General features: G+C 36.8%; 1 pseudogene; it reads left to right on the plus strand.

Annotated features, from left to right (window-relative positions):
• Positions 1 to 1,938: 1,938 nt before the first annotated feature.
• Positions 1,939 to 22,348, plus strand: LOC120133508 (annotated as a pseudogene).
• The last annotated feature ends 57 nt before the right edge of the window (positions 22,349 to 22,405 follow it).

Consider the following 22,405-nt stretch of genomic DNA (forward strand, 5'->3'; position numbering starts at 1 on the left):
CGGTTGATCAATTGAGTTTCATCAATCCTAACACTTTATTCATGGTATGTTTCCAATTTTTAATAGTAGTGTTTGTTTATAGTATATTTTGTGACATCATGTAGGAAATTTCAGCGGTGTGCTTTGATTGCTAAATATTCAACTCTTATGGGCGTTGGATATGGGTACTTGTGTACCATTATGATTCCTTTTAAATATTTTTCATTTAATTTTGTTTATAGAATCCCAAAGGTATATCATGGTTGTAATCCTCTTGCCTTTTTTTCCCCTTGTTTCCTATCCTCACTTGGCTACAATGGTGGATTTTCATTTTATTCATGTTTCCTCTTAGTCGATAGGTAGTATTGATGAGTTTCCGTTATGACATAATTATTTGTATTGTGTTCTTCAAAATTCCTAGTATACACACTAAGTTATGTTTTGGTGCATTTTTGCAGTTTGTGCCTACAGCTTGTGTTTATGGTTCATGGTGGACAGATTGACATCGCATATTTACGAGTACAAAGTAAATGTTTCTTGTGTAAATGTTGGCTCCGCATTTTCCCATGAACAAACATTATGCTTATTGTTTTATATGTTTGCCCATTTTTCAAGGTATATTAGACTTGGTATTTGTAACAATTTTTATTTAACCATATTATTACTTCATTACCAACCCACAGGTGAAACAGGTGGCTTCATTCTTTGAAACATGTATAACTTTTTCAACAGAGAGATGCATTCTTCTCAAATAGCCCACATAGAAAAAGTTTTACCTTTGATTAGATGTATTTGTGTGCAGGGACCGAGTTAGGATTCCAACTCAAAGAGAGAAAAATGTAATTAACTAGAAATAATGTGATTATCTTGTTGATGGGAAGTTATTAGCCTTTGTATTCATGTGATATTGTGATTTGCTGTATATAAATCTTTGTATACATTACTGAGAAAAATAGTTCTTTGTTGAATAGAAGAGTTCTTCATTCCTCAAGTTCCTATTCCTTTGTTCTAATATTTCATCACATGTGATCTATAAAAGACTCAATATACCACTTGTGTAAAGATATTGTGAAAGGATCAACTTGTTCATGCCATGTATCATGGTTGACGGTGAAACCAGGTTGGGCTTTCATTTACTAGCCGTCGTATAAACTTTTTACTTCTCCATGGACTCTTCCCACCGTACCAGTAATTGGATATATTTCTAGATTATAAATAAATAAATTTTTAGTAGCAGATTAATTATAAGGAAACATTAAGGAAGAAGGCATGCGTAGAATTGAATTCAAGCCTACTTACCATACAATATAAATATTGGAGTTTCAGACAACAACAAATAAAAAAAGGGGAATGCCTGCCCCTCCAAGGGTGTAAGTTGTCACAGTAGATTCCGTGAAGAGAGAAGTCCCTTCCCTTACACTCACCAACCATATATTTACTACTACTACTACTAATAATAATAATAAAATCCTATAAAACCATTTTTCTCCTTTTTTATTATTTGGTCCGTGAAATTCTTAAGTTACTATAATATATCTTAAGGAATAATTTCAAAGAAATGACGAAACCATTGGTCGATTTTTGTAAGTTTATTGTTTTAAAAAGGGAATGAGTTTTGGTTTACGTAGCAATAGCATGCAGCAAATTTAAAATGATAAAAAAGGACGATAATAACATGGGGTTTAACATGACAACGAAGAAGGAAAAAAACAGAAGAAGGTTTAGTGATGGCATGTGAATCCCCAATAATTCTCTCATGCAGCAGTGAGGCCTTTAGCCAGCCCTTCCTCTTTTGTTCTCTTCCCCTCCCTTCGTCTCTTCTCTTATATCTTATTGTTATTAGCATTAGCCTTATTATTATTATTATTATTATTATTATTATTATTATTATTATTATTATTATTATTATTATTATTATTTCCTTCTGGCTTTCCTTTCTTTTCTTCTTCCGCAACGGCAATGGCCCTTCTCCAATTTATGCTTTCACTCCTTGCTTTCCTCCACCATCACAACGGGATTCACTGTTATGGAGATAAGCAGCTCCTCAACCTGCAAAACCACTTTCAATGGAACCACAACTGGGATACTCTTGCTTCGACTTTTTTGTCTCATAAATCAAGTAAGCTTTCTTTTGATTGTTATTGTTGTGGTCAAACCAAGTGAAGAACAAGACTCGTTTACAATACGGTACTGACCAAAGCTTCACCATTATTTCATTTTTCACTTTGGGGTCTCTAAGTATCTTTATGACTATCTTTGCTTCCCCCTTTTTTCTGCTAGGAATTGGAAAATGACCCACAACTGTTCTCATGGCTTCATGCCTTGTGGGAGACAGCCAGACAGGCATTATTGCCTTCTCTTTTTATCGACTCCGGAGTAGAAAACTATAAAAACTAAACTTTAAGCTTATCTTAACTTCGCTTTTCATTAGATTATGCAATTATAATTGGCTTATTTCTGCTTTTACTTTTATTGTATAATAAATATCCTAACTTTTCAGTTTAGCTTTAACTAATTGGCTTTACTGATTTTGTTCAATGGATATGATTGCATACCATCCAATGCATACATGCATATACCTATACATGTTTTCCCCCCTTGCATATCAACCTTTTGCTTATACTTGGCATTATTATATATAGCTTTACACCTTTAATTTTGGATGTTTAGGGAAGGAGAAAGGTGCAACTATATTGGAAATGAAGCACCGAGATTATTGTTATCAAGGAAGGTGTTGCGGAAGACGGCTATCGAATAGAGAAAAATCGCAACTGATAATTTGAGAAAATAAAAATGAAGATAAAAGATGCATAAAATTTATGTGGAAACCCCCTAAATAATATAGGGTAAAAACCACAGACAACGGTAGAAAAAATTCACTATGAGAAAATAGGAATTACAACTTCTCTCGATCTACCAAGGAGAAAACAATGATAATTCTCTCTTGATAAATAGGAGAAAACAACTCTCAAGAAACTCTCTAAATTCTCTCTAGTATTGGAAGAAAGCTAGAATGCTTTGGGATGATTTTGAAGCTAAATGAGCTAGGATATTTATAGTTGAAATATAAGGACTAATTTATAAATACCCTAAAGTACAATGACTAAATTGAATTATCCCATTTAATAAAAAAATTCCACGCATCTTTCGGTGCATTAATTCTTGAAAATAATTACCAACTTGCTTGGCACTTTCGGTGGTGCATGCATTTTCAACAATCTCCCACTTGAAGATTTGATTGGAACAATCATATCTTCACACCATTCTTTCTACCTTGTACCATCATATTGCTTACATCTCTGACAGGCCACAAGAGGATCGACACCAGGTAAATTTATCAACATTAATCGCATTCGTCATGAAATCTGCTATGCTGTCTTTGGTATGGATCTTATGCATATCTACTGTCCCTTCTTCCACCTTTTCACGAATGAAATGGTACTGAACTCATATGTGCTTTGTCCTTGAATGAAATGCTGGATTCCTTGCTAGATGCAAGGCGCTTTGACTGTCACAGAACATAGAGACATACTCTTGATTGTGCTTAAGCTCTTCCAATAGCATCTTCAACCAAATTGCTTCTTTACTGGCTTGTGTAGATGCTACATATTCTGCCTCTGTTGTGGATGTAAACACAACTGACTGCAATTTTGAAACCCAACTTACAGCTCCACCAGCAATTTTAAACACATATCCTGAAGTAGATTTGCTTTTATCCAAATCCCCTGCATAGTCAGAATCAACATACCCATTGATAAGTAAATTTGATCCTCCGTAACATAATGCAATATTTGAGGTCCCTTTGATGTATCTCAGGATCCTCTTTACTGTATCCCAATGCTCTTTGTCTGGATTCGCCATGTACCGACTAACCACTCCCATTGCTTGTGAAATGTCTGGTCTTGTGCATATCATAGCGAACATTAAACTTCCCACTGCTGATGCATACGGTACTCGAGACATCTCCATCCTCTCTTCTTCACTGCTAGGACTCATACTGGAGGATAATTTGAAGTTAATAGGAAGAGGGGTAGAAATTAGCTTACAATCTTGCATGTTGAATCGTCACAAGATCTTCTTCAAGTAATTCTTTTGTGAAAGCCAAATCTTCCTATTACTCCTGTCTCGGTGTATTTGCATCCCTAGAATCTTGTTTGCTGATCCCAAGTCCTTCATTTCAAATTCCCTAGCCAGTTGTGCCTTCAGTTCTTCAATATGATCTTTGTTGGGTCCTGCAACCAACATGTCATCCACATACAACAGCAATATAACAAAATCGTTATCACCAGACCTCTTGAAATAAGCACAAGGGTCTGCATTAAGTCTGTTGTATCCAAGACACATAATGAAGGAATCAAATCTCTTATACCAACACCTCGGCGCATGCTATAGACCGTACAGAGATCTGTTCAACCTGCAAACCAAGTTCTTCTTTTCTTTTTCTTCAAAACCTTCAGGCTGGAGCATGTAAATCTCTTCTTCAAGATTTCCATGAAGAAAAGTTGTTTTAACATCTAGCTGCTCTAGATATAAGTTCAATGTAGCACACATTGTCAAAACTACTCGAACTGTTGTTAGTCGAACCACAGGAGAAAATATTTCATTGAAATCAATACCTTCTTTTTGAGCATATCCTTTGACCACCAGTCTTGTACGATACCTCTCAACTTGATCGTCACCATTTCGCTTGATTTTAAAGACCTATTTGTTACCAATTGGCTTCATTCCTTGTGGTAGTGGCACAAGGTCCCATGTATTATTTTTATGAAGGGCTTCAATTTCTTCTTGCATCGCCATTACCCACAGTGAAGCATCTGAGTTATTTATTGCCTCCTGGTATGTTGATGGCTCACCGTCCTCTGTTAAAAGGCAGTATGTAATATTACCTTCTATAACATAATCTGAGTGTCAATTGGGGCATCTTCTCACACGATCTGATTGACAAGTTGTTGGTGCTTCAGAACTCTCTGGTTCTTGTTCATCATGTGCTGGTTCTGCTTCAGAAGAATCTCCTTGTTCAAACTCCTTTTCCACATTTATCTGTGTAGTCTCTGACTTTTTAGTGCTATCATCGTCTTCGTTTCTTTGTAGTTTATCCTCTACAAAGATAACATCCCTGCTGATGATCACTTTGCGGGAAATGGGATCCCACAAGCGATACCCCTTGACTCCATCAGCATACCCCAAGAATTTTCATTTCCTGGATTTTGGATCCAGCTTTGAGATTTCTTGGGAGTTGTACATCACGTACACAATACTTCCAAATATATGGAGGTTTGAATAATCAGTTGGTTTACCAGTCCATATCTCCATTGGTGTCTTCAGCTCTATTGCAGTTGATGGAGCTCGATTCACCAAATAACAGGCGGTATTGACTGCTTCTGTAACATCCCAAAATACGGGTTAGTGACTAAATTGTAAAACTTCAGATTTTGGTGATTTAAATTAGATATTTGAATAGTTCAATGATTGGTTCAGAAATATTTCCTAAAAGTTAATAGTAATTATCCAAAGAATTAAAGGGCAAAATGGTCATTTAGCATGAAAGATATTTTTTCCCCAATTATATGAATGAATCACGTGGGATGGGGGAAAGAGTTATCTGAAAACTTTTTCTTCTTCCTTTCTTCTTCTCCCAACCGTGGAAGCTAGGCAAAGGTAAGGGTTTTCTGATTTGTTGGTTATTTGTTAAATTAAAGGTTAGGTTTTGATCATTAGATGATAACTAAGCTTAAGGAAAGCTTAAGTTGTCTTATAATCCAAAGATAAAGAAGTTATAAGAGATTTAAGAAAACGAGTTTTTATATGAAATCATGGAAAATAGTTGATAAGTTGAATTTGAAGTTAAATTTGACTTGTCATCATGATAATTAAGGAATATGAAGTGTTAGAATTGTATTTAGAACATATTGAAATTTGAGTATGATTCTTGAATTTCATATGAAGGATAGGATTTTGAAGTTATAGATGATTTTCATGGATATAAGTTGGTTTAAGTAATGGTAGTTGAGTTTAATGACATGATAGGGGTTTAAAATAGAAGAATTAAGTGAAGAATTGATGATTTTCGGGGTTAAAGTACAATTTCTGGGTAGAGGGAACCGATACCCTATGAATGGGAATCGATTCCCCCTGGGGGGGTATCGATTCCCCCCTAAATGAAAAATGGAATTTGGTTCTTTAATCTGGCTTAAGTTGTTAACATCAAGTTTAAGGTTTAGGCTTCTGATAGTTGTTTTGAAATATTATATTTATGTAGATATTGAGTCTAAACAAGTTCCGGAATAATCAAAGGATTAGGATCGAATCAAAGAAAACAAGGCTAAGGTGAGTGCAATTTTAATTGTACTTATATTATTGAACGGACATTGACTTGCGATGAGTCAGTGATGGAGTTACTATGGTAAGAAGTGACTCCTAAAATGTTATTTAATTTGTGATTCTTATATGTGCATGAATACATGAAATGAGTATAGGTTATTATATATGTTACATGATATGCATAAACATAAGAGCATAAAATATAAGATATATGATATGATATACATGATTATATGCATATGTGATATATGCTATGAGACATGACCAATGTGAAATGAGATAAGTTATGTGAATATATGAAATGATATATGAATATGCAATACGTGATACATGTGATATGATATGAAATACATGGTTACACACACATGTGGTATGTGACAGAAAAGAAAGAACAAGTGATGAGAAAAGTATTCATCGTAAATGCCCATAGTATATGATACGAGAGCTATAGGTATAGTTGGCATGCCAAGAGTCGAGGGTATTATAGTCCTTCGGGACGTAGTGGTCCTACGAGACATATATAACAGTCCTTCGGGACGAATACTGAACAAATGTTTGGTGCCCCATGAGGGAATTTATACGAGCTGTGGTGACAGCATTGGTGCACAACCTCAATGTACTCACATACCTCTATTCTCAATAATATACATGGGCAATACAATTGAAAGATAAATTAAAGTAAAAGTGATACAAGAAGGTAAGTTTCATGTGTCCATGACATGATTATATATATGTCATGAAATATATATATATGCATATTGAAATGTCATGATCAAATGGTAAGAATGCATATTTATGAATCTATTGTTACATGTTCATTTATTGTCTCACTAAGTATATGACTTAGCGTGTAAGTGATTTACACGTAGGTACCAAGAAACAAGAAGAGCAGTAATAGAAGTGGCAACGACAGTATCACTACTAGAAGATCAGATCAGAAGTAATCGACAAAGTATGTATTTTATTGTGTATAGAGTGTTGGCATGTAATAAGTCGTTAATTATGAGCACTCTGATCGAGTTTGTATTTTGTAGTCTCTTCTATGTAAATTAAAATATTTTGTTTTAAACAAAGTTTTTTTTAAATTCCTTGGGATTTTCTTTAAGTGTCAAGGTTTTAAAAGTCAATGTGACACCTCTGACTCGTATTCGGGTCGGGTACGGGTTGGGGTGTTACAGTTAATGGCATCATAGCTAAGGTTTAGTCGATTCTCGGCATAAACCGGAGTCTAGAGTGTTTTATAAGGTATACATATAAAAAAAATAGTGAAAACTTCTTATCTGATACGGTAAGGAGTGTACTGTCTTGCTAATAGAATTAAAATGTTATGTTATATTATATGTATGATAATGAGATCTTCTAAAGTGAAGCACAAGGCAATAAACTGAATGTAATAGCATTCACCTGCCCTAGCCAGACAGGGAGAAGAGCGAAAACCTCAGGGAATGCCTGAATAAGATTAAAGAATGATATTATGATGTGTTTTACTTTTATACTTCTATAATTCATAAAATGAATGTATTGAAAAGAGTTGAGAACACCCGAGTTCAAGGGTGAATTTGAGAAATGTTTCATTGTTATGGAAATTTGATTAAATGATAGGAAGATAATATTAGAAAATTTTCATTTCTCCAAAGTGGAGAAGTTAAATTAAGTAGTTTTGTTACTACATAGATAAGTTAGAAGTATGGTGAACAAATGTTACCATAAGAATGTTAAAATATCAAGTGATGCGGTTATCATTTGTAGAAGAGTTCATGAATAAGTACATGAATGATCAGTTCATAAAATAAATGAAACTCAAATATATGAGATTGAAACAAGGAAATTACACATGCATGTGTATGAATATAAGTTTAATAAATTAAACAGATTTATTGTTGAGTTGATTTTGATTAAGAAGGATAAGAAAGAACATGTGATTGGTTGTTTAGGGCTTGCGCCTTAAATTAAAAAAAAATGTTATTGGTTTTGAAATTGTTCTCATTTCTAGAAATGGTTAATCGTGTTAAAGCTCTAGGGAGAGTTAAGAATAAAAGGATTGGACAACAAAAATCTCAGATGATTAAGAGAATTAGTGCTTTATAGAGTTAAGTACTATCAAAGAAAAATAGAGATTTTGGTTTTCAACTTTAAACCAGATATGAATTAGTTTTATTCTCCGTTAGAAAATCAAATCATATGAGAGTCCGACAGACTCAAGCAGTAGGGTTTGATCTTGAAAGATTAAACAAGGAGTTAATTGATTATAAGTCAGGGTTAAAGATAACCTTTGTGAATTATGTTAAAAGCTCTGTTAGAAGTTATGAAAATTGAAGCAGGAAAAAAAATTTAAGAAATAGGTATGTCAGTAATTATTTTATAAGATGAAAGATGTTGAAATGTTGAGAGTGACAAATAAAATTTCATGATACATGAGAATGAATGTGGATTTGATAAGTTAAGTAAACTATTGTTGAGATAATTCTGATTGGAAAAGGAGTATATGATTAATTAATTGGGACTTGTGCACTAGATTAAACAATTGTTATTGACTATCCGTAAGAGTAAAGGTGATAGAGTTAAAAGATTGGAAGAAAAGATAAAGTGAATTAATCAAGTATGATATGGATTTGAATATGGTTAGGTATTTGGATCCTATATATATATATATTAAGACAATGAGAAGAGTATTTACATGTTTTAAAATGTGCTTTGAGGAATAAAGATACAAGTATAAGAATAATAAAGAATAAAGTTCTGTGCTAGTAGATATGACTATCAAAGTCAGGAAAATGTGATAAGGAGTGATAATTAAGGATAAATATATGTGATATACAAGAGCATGTGAGTATAAAGGACATGATATGATTTAGTTATGTATAAGATAATACTAATTATAAAAAGGTAAATGGAATGGTTAATTTTGAACCAAAGGAATCGTATTATGGATGAGTGAGAATGAAGGTTTGATAAGTGAAGGAAATAGAGAATGAATTATTTTGACTAAAAAAAAATATACACATATGGATAGTTCGATGAAGGTTTACGTTTTGATGGAAAGAAATAAGTTGATCAATAAAGTAATGTGATAGTGAATGTATTAAGTTAAAGGATTTGTATGTTTGATGGAAACAAAGGATTGATAGAAAAGTTAAAATGATAAAGAGGGATAAGTATAAATGATATGAAAAGAAGGTAAAAGCATAAGAGGAAAAAGGTAATGAAAGAATTAAAGTAATGAAATGAAGGTTATGATAGCACGAAAGATTTATTAAAAAGGGATAGAATGAGGTGTAAAGTATAAGTTTGGTATAAAAGTAAGAAATTTTTCAATTCTAAGTGGAAATGATAAAGAGTTATGAAGTTTTATATGGGAAAAATTGTCGGACACCATTAATTTGGTTCAAGTTAAAAGATTAGAATTTTATTTGCCAGGATTTATTAAAAGTGGTTGAAGATAAGGTAAAGATAATTCAAGATAATCTCAAGATGACATCTGATCGACAAAAGTATTAGGCAGACTTGAGGCAAAAATAAATTGAATTTCATGAAGACGATAAAGTTTTTCTTAAAGTATCGTATTAGAAAAAAAAATTATTATGCAAAGGGGAGAGTATAATAGAGTTTAAAAGATCGGAAAAAGAATGTCAGACTCAGTTAACCAAGTGTAACATGTATTGGTTTAAGGTTGTGTTTCTTAGCCATGTAAATATAGTCAAAGAGATAAGGATTTATTTATATGTACGAAGGAAACTTGAGATATATTTGAATGATAGTATTCTCTCTAATCAAGTTGTTAAAGATAAGTATGTTACTTTTGAGATGATAAAAAGAGTATTGACATCAATTTCAAGATTAATATGAGTAAAATTTAGAAAGAAATGTGTATAGTAATTTGAATGAAGATGGTATAAGAATAAATGTTTGGTTTATGTTGTAAGTCATTAGAGATGGATGAAAGAAATCAGTGGACTCATGATGTTGAGTGACAAAGATTGAGATTACCGTATGGATGGAACCTTATTATTTCCATGATGAGCGACATTATATTTATACGAATTTATAAAGATTAAAAGGTGTAGAATCGAACGAGTGAAAAGATATGAATGAATGTAATTCCTTGTTGATTGAAAATAAGTTTAGTAATGGCAACCACGAAGGGAAAGTTAAAGACTTAAAGTCGGATGAATGTTATCATGTCATAGAAAGAGTTATTATTGAGTTTGTTTAATGAGTAGTAGGTCCGCAAGTAAAGAAATATATCAAAATAGCTTTTTGTGAAGTTGTGTAAAAGAAATGCTGGACCCTATTAAGTTAGTTGAATAGAAATATTGATATTTGGTATGGACAGATTGTATCAAAGAAGTTGAAGAAAAGTGGGGAAAAAAATTACACAATGGATAGTTAACAGAAGTTCTACACTTATTTAAAAAAAATGGAATTTCTAGATAAGTGATAAAGTATTTCTTAATATCTTGTTCTGAATAAGATTTTCTGTTTAGTATAGCTCAGTCCTACATTCATTGGACCTTATGGATCTTTAAAAGAGGTGGATCCGTAATATAACAGAGAAATGCAAATAAGAATGAGTATATAGTTATCCATCTATTTGTACAGTGAAAATTCGAGGATGAATTTTCTTAAGGGGGAGAGAATTGAAACATCCCAAAATACGGGTTAGTGACTAAATTGTAAAACTTTAGATTTTGGTGATTTAAATTGGATATTTGAATAGTTCAATGATTGGTTCAGAAATATTTCCTAAAAGTTTATAGTAATTATCCAAAGAATTAAAGGGCAAAATGGCCATTTAGCATGAAAGATATTTTTCCCCCAATTATATGAATGAATTACGTGGGATGGGGGAAAGAGTTATATGAAAACTCTTTCTTCTTCCTTTCTTCTTCTCCCAACCGTGGAAGCTAGGCAAAGGTAAGGGTTTTCTGATTTGTTGGTTATTTGTTAAATTAAAGGTTAGGTTTTGATCATTAGATGATAACTAAGCTTAAGGAAAGCTTAAGTTGTTTTATAATCAAAAGATGAAGAAGTTATAAGAGATTTAAGAAAACGAGTTTTTATATGAAATCATGGAAAATAGTTGATAAGTTGAATTTGAAGTTAAATTTGACTTGTCATCATGATAATTAAGGAATATGAAGTGTTAGAATTGTATTTAGAACATATTGAAATTTGAGTATGATTCTTGAATTTCATATGAAGGATAGGATTTTGAAGTTATAGATGATTTTCATGGATATAAGTTGGTTTAAGTAATGGTAGTTGAGTTTAATGACATGATAGGGGTTTAAAATAGAAGAATTAAGTGAAGAATTGATGATTTTTGGGGTTAAAGTACAACTTCTGGGTAGAGGGAACCGATACCCTATGAATGGGAATCGATTCCCCCTCTTGGACGAAAATTTCCAGAATGTCCAGGGGGTATCGATTCCCCCTGGGGGGTATCGATTCCCCCCTAAATGAAAAATGGAATTTGGTTCTTTAACTGGCTTAAGTTGTTAACATCAAGTTTAAGGTTTAGGCTTCTGATAGTTGTTTTGAAATGTTATATTTATGTAGATATTGAGTCTAAACAAGTTCCGGAATAATCAAAGGATTAGGATCGAATCAAAGAAAACAAGGCTAAGGTGAGTGCAATTTTAATTGTACTTATATTATTGAACGGACATTGACTTGCGATGAGTCAGTGATGGAGTTACTATGGTAAGAAGTGACTCCTAAAATGTTATTTAATTTGTGATTCTTATATGTGCATGAATACATGAAATGAGTATAGGTTATTATATATGTTACATGATATGCATAAACATAAGAGCATAAAACATAAGATATATGATATGATATATATGATTATATGCATATGTGATATATGTTATGTGACATGACCAATATGAAATGAGATAAGTTATGTGAATATATGAAATGATATATGAATATGCAATGCGTGATACATGTGATATGATATGAAATACATGGTTACACATACATGTGGTATGTGACAGAAAAGAAAGAACAAGTGATGAGAAAAGTATTCATCGTAAATGCCCATAGTATATGATACGAGAGCTATAGGTATAGTTGGCATGCCAAGAGTCGAGGGTATTGTAGTCCTTCGGGACGTAGTGGTCCTACGAGACATATATAGCAGTCCTTCGGGACGAATACTGAACAAATGTTCGATGCCCCATGAGGGAATTTATACGAGCTGTGGTGACAGCATTGGTGCACAACCTCAATGTACTCACATACCTCTATTCTTAATAATATACATGGGCAATACAATTGAAAGATAAATTAAAGTGAAAGTGATACAAGAAGGTAAGTTTCATGTGTGCATGACATGATTATATATATGTCATGAAATATATATATGCATATTGAAATGTCATGATCAAATGGTAAGAATGCATATTTATGAATCTATTGTTACATGTTCATTTATTGTCTCACTAAGTCTATGACTTAGCGTGTAAGTGATTTACACGTAGGTACCAAGAAACAAGAAGAGCAGTAATAGAAGTGGCAACGACAGTATCACTACTAGAAGATCAGATCAGAAGTAATCGACAAAGTATGTATTTTGTTGTGTATAGAGTGTTGGCATGTAATAAGTCGTTAATTATGAGCACTCTGATCGAGTTTGTATTTTGTAGTCTCTTCTATATAAATTAAAATATTTTGTTTTAAACAAAGTTTTTTTTAAATTCCCGGGGATTTTCTTTAAGTGTCAAGGTTTTAAAAGTCAATGTGACACCTCGGACTCGTATTCGGGTCGGGTACGGGTTGGGGTGTTACAGCTTCTACCCATAATGATTTTTCTAGGCCTGCATCCCTCAACATTGCTCTTGTTCTTTCTAACAAGGTTATGTTCATCCGCTCTACCACTCTATTTTATTGAGGAGTGTTTGCCAGTGTGAACTGTCTTTTGATGCATTCTTTCCTGCAAAAGTCATCAAATTCTTCGCTTGTGTATTCTCCTCCATTATCTGTTCTAAAACACTTGATCTTATTTCCAGAATCAAGTTCCACCCGCGCTTTGAAGATTTTGAAAGTTGAAAACACATCTAACTTCTTCTTAATAGGATACACCCAACATCTACTAGAGTAGTCATCAATAAATGAGACAAAGTATTTTTGCTCCACCTAGGGATGTAACTGGTGCTTGCCATACGTCAGAATGAACCAATTCTAGAACATTTTTGCCTCTAGAATTTGACGTGTTGAATTTCAACCGGTGCTGCTTACTTGTTATGCAATGCTCACACAAAGTAAGTGATACCTTTGTTAAGCCTGGAAGTAGCTTTTGCTCCACAAGAACTTTCATTCCTTGTTCTGACATGTGTCCAAGTTTCTGATGCCATAGCATTGCAGAATCTGAACTACATGAGGCAACAGAGGCTTCTGCTTCTAGCAAAGTCTCTCCCTTCAGTATGTACAAGTTTGCTGCTATCTTTTCTCCTTTCAGCACCACAAGCGCTCCACGAAACACCTTCATGATTCCTTTCCGTGTCTCAATCTTGCTTGCATTATTATCCAATAATCCGTAGGATAATAAATTTTTCTTTAGGCATTTCACGTGCCGCACATCTCGAACAACTTTAATCGTTCCATCATACATCTTTAATTTGATGGTTCCCATGCCAACGATCTCTAAGGCATGATCATTGCAACTATACACAGATCATCCTGAGACAGGTTCATAATGATGGAACCATTCTCTTCTTGAGGTCATGTGATATGTTGCTCCTGAATCAATGAGCCATATATCTGCAAATTTTTTTCTGCCTTCCACGGTGGTTGACGCTTCACAACATAGAGAATCTCTATCATCTGAAGTGTTTGCGGTATTGCCTTGTGGATTGGAGTTTTTATTTAGACTCCAACAATCCTTCTTCAAGTGACCCTTCTTTCCACAGTTGTAGCACTTTAAATTCTTCTTGCTTCTCGACTTCGATCTACCATGTTTGTAACTGCTGCTTTGGCCACGTTTTGTTGATCTCCCTCTCATCGTTGTCAACGCTTCTGCTTGTTACAGATTTACTTGTATGTCTTCCTTGTTCTTGCGCCGATTTTATTCTTGTAGAACAGCAGCTGCAACGTCATCAAAGACTAGACTTGTGACATTACTGTTTATCAAGTTGATGATGAGTTGATCATACGAATCAGGTAGACTTTGAAGTAGAAGTTCAGCACGTTCTTGTTCTCCTATTGTACATCTTAAGGATGTAAGATGAGAAAATAAAGTGTTCAGCGTGTTTAAGTACTCCGTCACTGAAGTAGATTCTGACATACGGAGAGTGTATAATTTCCTCTTAAGGAAAATATTATTGTGCAACGATGTGGCCTCGTACAATTTGGTTAGATGATCCCATATCTCCTTAGCTGTCTTATTCTCCTTGATGCTTGACAATACTTCATCTGCTAATGCTAGATGAAAGTTTGCCATAATATTCCTGTCCATTTCGATCCATTTGTTGTCGTCTGTGAAATCTACCGGCCTTTCACTGATAGCTGCTAGACAACCGTCTTTCCTCAGGATAGCCTTCATCTTCAATTTCCACAATGAGAAATTTCACCCATTGAATTTTTCAATATCAAATTTCGTTGCCATAGCTTCTTTTACGGATAGCTCCCACTATTTCACTATCGTGAATAGTTCTTTGGAACCTTCAAAGAATGGGTAATAACTTCTTATTTTCTTATGTTGGAGGATCCACCTTTTGGTGGCAACCACAAAGACAATAAGAAGATATTACACACTCTAATCTAGCTCGGATACCAATTGTTTTCATCTACGGGATCAACGTCTTTACGAAGGCAGCAGTGTGGAATGTGGTCATGTTGTCGTAAAAACTTTTGCCACCTGTTATTATTGTTTACTCTTTCTGTCTCCTACAAACATCAAGTTTATTTTCTTCCTCCCCACCTTCAGGTTGCTCTCTTTGTACCTTCCCGCCTTCACGTAAATGATGATCCGTCAAGTACTATTCTCCGGCGCCTTTTTAATGGCCTCGGCGATGGTCTTAACAGTGTCGTTTCTATCTTTTGAAACGACTAAGTCGGGCCGGATGACCGACACAAGAGTGTCTAGTAGCGCCCTCTCCTCCCTCCTTAGCCATTTCGGGAAATGCTGCTCGTCTATATTTTCTCCCGAGGCTAGCAGCCTCCTGTTCTGCATCGACCCTCCGCCCAAGTCGTCTCCGCTGATGGTGGCGAATATCGACAAACAGCTACTCACGAGCTCCGACAAGTTCGCCAATTTGGCGACAACTTGATCCTTCACCGCCCCGCTCAGTTCATCAAACCCCTTCGTGCACGTGTCCTGGTTCGTCAACGCCGCGCTGAGCCACATCATGACGTCCTGAGTGGACCCGACTTTACCATTGGAAACGACGGAGGAGAGGGAATGGGAGAGGGCGTCGACAGAATCTTCCAACAGCTCGAGGCAGCCGTCTGTGCCGGCCTCGTAGTTCGCCTCCGTGACTGAGGAGGCGCGGCCACACCAATCCCCCGTAAACCAATATAGGGTAAAAATCACGGACAATGGTAGAAAAATTTCACTACGAGAAAATAGGAATTACAATTTCTCTTGATCTACCAAGGAGAAAACAATGATAATTCTCTCTTGATAAATAGGAGAAAACAACTCTCAAGAAACTCTCTAAATTCTCTCTAGTATTGGAAGAAAGCTAGAATGCTTTGGGATGATTTTGAAGCTAAATGAGCTAAGGTATTTATAGTTGAAACATAAGGACTAATTTTTAAATATCCTAAAATACAATGACTAAATTAAATTATCCCATTTAATAAAAAATTTCTATGTACCTTTCGGTGCATTAATTCTCGAAAATAATTGCCAACTTACTTGGCACTTTCGGTGGTGCATGCATTTTCAACAGAAGGGACAAAGACTTGAATAAGTTGCTTCAAAGACGCTTGCTTTTGGATGAGCTAAGAGTTCAGTCAATGCAAGCCCGAATAAAAATCTTGGCATCTGCCAAAGAACAAGATGTTTCTGATGCTCGAATCCCCTTGACTTCTGGTGTCGAGCTTGGGATACTAAACTACATTGTTACGGTTGAAATTGGTGGTCGGAAAATGACGGTGATTGTTGATACCGGAAGTGATTTGACTTGGGTTCAATGCCAGCCTTGCAGATCATGTTATGACCAAAAAGAACCTCTTTTCAACCCTTCAGCATCTCCTTCCTACAGAACAGTCTCATGTAATTTATCTGAGTGTCAGTCGCTTGCATTTGCAATTGGGAACACAGGAACCTGTGGGGAAAACCCGCTGACCTGTAATTATGTAATTAGCTATGGCGACGGGTCCTACACTAACGGCGATCTAGCTCATGATCACCTCAATCTAGGGAAGACTCCTGTGGAAAATTTTGTATTTGGGTGTGGCCGGAACAATAAAGGTCTGTTCGGTGGAGCTTCTGGGCTGTTGGGACTGGGGAGGAGTACTCTATCTCTGGTTTCTCAAACTTCTGCAATTTTTGGAGGGTTTTTCTCCTATTGTCTGCCATCAACAGAAACCGGGGCTTCTGGTTGTTGACGAAAACGGGTAAAGAAAACGAAAGAACACGAGAATTTTACGAGGTTCGGCAATGTGCTTACGTCCTCGGTGCCTAGGCGGCGCTAGAAGTTTTATTCAATGATATTTTTAGGTCTAGGTTACATCTCTATTTATAATAGAAAACCCTGGTACATAATTACAAAATCAACCCTGTACCGTACCGCGGGGGCTGCGCCCCCGCACCCCCAACCCACATAATTCGTAACCCCACAACGAGACTTTCTTTGTAAGGACAGTTGATGTTCGCTTCGCTCACTCCGCTCCATCTCCTGTCCTCTTTACTGGTATATTTATGAGCCATACCTAACAAATCTCCACCTTGGCGAATATCCTGCCTCTTGAATATTCAATGTGGGTTGGGTTACCTTGATTCTTTAACAACTCGAAACATTCAACAAGTCCAAGCAATGCTTGAACTTGTCTGTCGTAACTGGCTTGGTGAACATATCAGCGGCATTCTCATCAGTATGTACCTTCTAAAACAAAACCTCTCCAGATGCAACCAACTCTCTGATCTTGTGGAACCTTACATCAATATGTTTAGTTCTAGCACGATACACCTGATTCTTAGCCAAGTGAATAGCACTTTGATTATCACAAAGCAACTGAACTCCACCTTGTTGAACACCCAACTCCTTCACTAAACCAGTAAGCCATAAAGCTTCTTTTGTAGCTTCAGCCGCTGCCATGTATTCAGCTTCAGTTGTAGATAGTGCCACGACAGATTGAACAGTAGACTTCCAGCAAATAGGCCCTCCACCAAGAGTAAACACATACCCTGTCGTAGATCTTCTATTATCCAAGTCACCTGCATAATCTGAATCCACATATCCTACAACCAAAGGGTTATCCCGCTGACTCCCAAAAACAATTCCATGTCCCACAGTACCCTTTAAGTACCGAAAGATCCACTTGACTGCTTCCCAATGTTGCTTACCAGGTTTAGACATGTACTTACAAACTTGACTAACAGCATGAGCTAAATCAGGACGAGTACATACCATCGCATACATCAAGCAGCCAACAGCATTAGAATACGGAACCTTTGTCATATTTTCAGCTTCCTTATCTGTCTTAGGGCACTGTTCTGATGAGAGCTTAAAGTGATTCGCCAATGGAGTGCTAACTGGTTTCGCGCTGCTCATCGCAAACCTTTCTAGCATTTTTTCAACATAACCCCGTTGAGATAGCCGCAGTTTCCTTGAGTCTCTGTCCCTGCAAATTTCCATTCCAAGAATTTTCTTTGCAGCACCTAAATCTTTCATATCAAATTCCTGACTCAATAAAGTTTTCAAACCGATAACATCATCCATGTTCTTCGCAGCAATCAACATATCATCAACATACAGTAATAGAAAAATAAAAGAACCATCATCAAGGCTCTTAACATAGACACAACAATCATACTCACATCGGTTGTAGCCAATCTTGATCATATAGGAGTCAAACCGTTTATACCACTGTCTCGGAGACTGTTTTAACCCGTACAAAGATTTCTTCAATCTGCAAACTAAATGCTCGTTTCCAGGTTGAGTGAAACCTTCAGGTTGCCGCATGTAGATCTGCTCCTCTAAATCACCATGCAAAAAAGCAGTTTTAACATCCATCTGCTCTAAATGCAAATCCCAACTAGCCACCAATGCAAGTACTGCTCGGATTGAAGTGTGCCTGACCACAGGAGAAAAGATTTCATCATAATCAACTCCTTTCTGCTGTGAAAAACCCTTCGCTACCAAACGAGCCTTGAACTTCTCCCCCTCTTTTTCTGTTACTGCTGGTTTCTTCTTATACACCCATTTGCAACCAATCGGCTTCTTACCCTCAGGAAGGGGAACTAACTCCCATGTGCGATTGTGATTCAAAGACTCCATCTCCTCAACCATGGCTGCCATCCACTTGTCGTTTTCATGACTAGTAACGGCATCATGAAAAGTAACTGGATCATCACTGCTAACAGTAAGTGCAAAAGATACCAAGTCTTCAAAACCCAATCTGTTCGGAGGCTTTATATTCGTCCGTCTCATCCTGTCTCTGGCGAGACTATAATCCTGCAAATCATCCGTAGTGGAACCACCAGAAGTCGGTTGAGAAGTTTCTGGTTTCTCAACTGGAAACTGCTCGAAATCTACCACTGTCGTGTCTTGCTTCTGCTGCAACATAGACTGTTCATCAAAAACGACATCTCTACTAATCACAACTTTCTTCGCAACTGGATCCCAGAACTTGAATCCTTTGACACCTTTCTTGTAACCCAGAAAAATGCACTCCTTCGATTTTGCATCAAGTTTGGATCTCTCATCAGCAGGTACATGCACATAAGCAGGACAACCAAAAATCCGTAAGTTATCAAAACTAACATCATGACCAGTCCATACCTCTTCTGCAACTTTCCCAGCCAGCGATGCCCTTGGCGATCTGTTGATAAGGTAACACGCCATGTTAACAGCCTCAGCCCAGAAGTGTTTGGGAAGCCCCGCATTCAACCGCAAACATCTGGCTCTTTCATTCAACGACCTGTTCATTCGTTCCGCAACACCATTCTGTTGTGGTGTCTTGCGCACTGTAAAATGCCTCTGAATCCCATGCTCCTTACAGAATTGTAGGAACTGTGAATCTGTGTACTCCGTACCATTGTCAGACCGCAAACACTTGATTTTTCGTCCTGTTTGGTTTTCTACCTCAGCTTTCCACAGCTTGAACTTCTCAAAAACTTCAGATTTCTGTTTCAAAAAATACACCCAAACTTTCCGTGAAAAATCATCAATAAAAGTAACATAGTACCTAGATCCACCCAAAGACGATGTCGTGGAAGGCCCCCATACATCAGAATGCACATAATCAAGAATCCCTTGAGTTGTGTGCTTCGCAGTCTTGAAACGAACTTTAGTCTGTTTACCAAGAACACAATACTTGCAAAAGTCGAGCTTACAGCTTTTGACACCATGCAACAAGTTTCTCTTGTGTAATTCTGCCATACCACGTTCACTAAGATGAGCAAGGCGCATATGCCACAATTTTGTCGTATCATCACAGGACTCAACAGAGTGAACTCCACCTGCAACGGTACTCCCTAACAATCTGTAGATATTCCCTGCAGTCATCTTGCCTTTCATCACAGTCAATGCTCCTTTAACAATCCGAATGGTTTCCCTATCCTCGTCAGCCTTAGGGATAAAACCATTCTTGTGCAAAGTGCCCAAGGAAATCAAATTCTTCTTCAAGTCTGGGATATGTCGAACACCACTCAACGTCCGAACGGAGCCATCGTGCATCTTAATTCTGACATCACCAATACCAACAATATTGCAACATCGATCATCACCCAAATAAACCGAACCAGAATTAACCGGCCTGTATGTCGAAAACCATTCCCTATTTGGCGTGATGTAATAAGAACATCCAGAATCAAGAATCCAAGCATCCGTCAATTGTGTCGTTGAAATAGAAAGCATATCACCCTCACTGCAATCAGAAGTATCATCCTCGACCACGTTCACAGACTTGGATGAGCCATCACGCTTCTCATCGGTCTGCTTTTTCAACTTCGGACAGTCTCGCTTCATATGTCCCGCCTCCTTGCACTTGTAACAGTGAATCGTCTTCTTATCCCTGGATTTGGATCTGGAATTCCGCTTCCCGGACCCTGCCTTCTCTGGCTTCCGTCCACGATCTCGATTACCCTTGACATATAAGCTATCGGCTTGAGAGCTTTCCCCTGCATTCTGCTTCCGCTGGTTGTGAGCCAACAAGGCTGCAGTAATCTCCTCAACATTGATAGTCTCTTTCCCATATGTAAGAGTAGTCACCATGTGTTCGTAAGAGGAAGGCAACGAACACAACAGAATCATCGCTCTGTCTTCATCCTCAATTTTCACATCAAGCCGAGCCAGATCAGAAACGATTTGATTGAAGACATTCACGTGTTGCGCCAAATCGTGATCGTCCTGCATCTTCAGCCCATACAACCGCTGCTTCAGATACAGTTTTGTCGTTAAGGATTTGGACATAAACTGACTTTCCAACTTCCTCCAAATTTCGTCTGGAGACGATAGATGCATGACGTGATACATGACCTCGTCCGCCAAGCATAATCGTATGGTTCCTGCCGCTCGCTGCTGCAATTCTTCCCAATCTTCCTCATCCATCGACGCCGGCTTTGTAGGTCGCAAAGCCTTCAAGATCCCTTGCTGCGCCAATAGATCCTTCACCCTCGTTTGCCATAATCCGAAGTTACCCTGACCATCGAATTTCGCGACTTCGAATTTTGCTCCTGACATCTGATACCAATTGTTGACGAAAACGGGTAAAGAAAACGAAAGAACACGAGAATTTTACGAGGTTCGGCAATGTGCTTACGTCCTCGGTGCCTAGGCGGCGCTAGAAGTTTTATTCAATGATCTTTTTAGGTCTAGGTTACATCTCTATTTATAATAGAAAACCCTGGTACATAATTACAAAATCAACCCTGTACCGTACCGCGGGGGCTGCGCCCCCGCACCCCCAACCCACATAATTCGTAACCCCACAACGAGACTTTCTTTGTAAGGACAGTTGATGTTCGCTTCGCTCACTCCGCTCCATCTCCTGTCCTCTTTACTGGTATATTTATGAGCCATACCTAACACTGGTTCATTAGTTTTGGGGGGAAATTCATCAGTTTACAAAACTTCAAACCGGAGTCAGTGTTAGTGGGGTGACACTGCAAGATTCAAGCTTTGGCAATATCACAATGCTTATTGATTCCGGGACTGTTATCACAAGGCTTCCTCCAACAATTTACAAGGTATTAAAAGCAGAATTTCAGAAACAGTTCTCCAGCTTCCCAACCGCACCAGCTTTCTCGATCTTGGATACTTGCTTTAACCTTAGTGCATACCAAGAAGTGGACGTTCCTACACTAAAATTGCAGTTTGAGGGTAATGCAGAGATGAATGTGGATACCACTGGGGTCTTTTAAAGACAGATGCATCTCGGGTATTTGGCTCTTGCAAGCCTCCCATTCAAAGACGAAATCGGTATCATTGGAAACTATCAGCAAAGAAACCAAAGGGTTATATTTGATACAAAAGAGTCAAAGTTGGGATTTGCCCAGGAAAGTTGCAGTTTCACATAAGCACAAACTGCAACGGTTGACAGCTTTGATATATATATAAGTAGTAATTACCATCTTTTCTAAGCCAACTGATTTGTTGGCAGTTAACAATATCTATACCCTACCATCTTTTTTCTTCATTCATATTATATACATATTACTCCTCAGGGAAAAATGAAGGTATAGAAAATATCTTAGCCACTCAAGACTTTCAGAGTGTGCTCAGTAAATGGTACAAAATGGAGGTTTGGAGGGAGGGGTAGAGCTAGTGCATGAAATAACACTACTTCCACAAGTAGATGCAAGAGCTCAAATTCAATGTAAAATTAATATCCTTGTACTATTTATTTATATGAAGAAATGTTCTGTGTGTAATATCAGTTGAGATGTCTCTGATAAAGCATTGACAATGTAAAAAAATAACATTGCTCT

The sequence above is a fragment of the Hibiscus syriacus genome, unplaced genomic scaffold, assembly GCF_006381635.1.
Source record: "Hibiscus syriacus cultivar Baekdansim isolate YM2019G1 unplaced genomic scaffold, ASM638163v2 tig00110580_pilon, whole genome shotgun sequence".
In the NCBI taxonomy this organism is placed as follows: Eukaryota; Viridiplantae; Streptophyta; class Magnoliopsida; order Malvales; family Malvaceae; genus Hibiscus; species Hibiscus syriacus.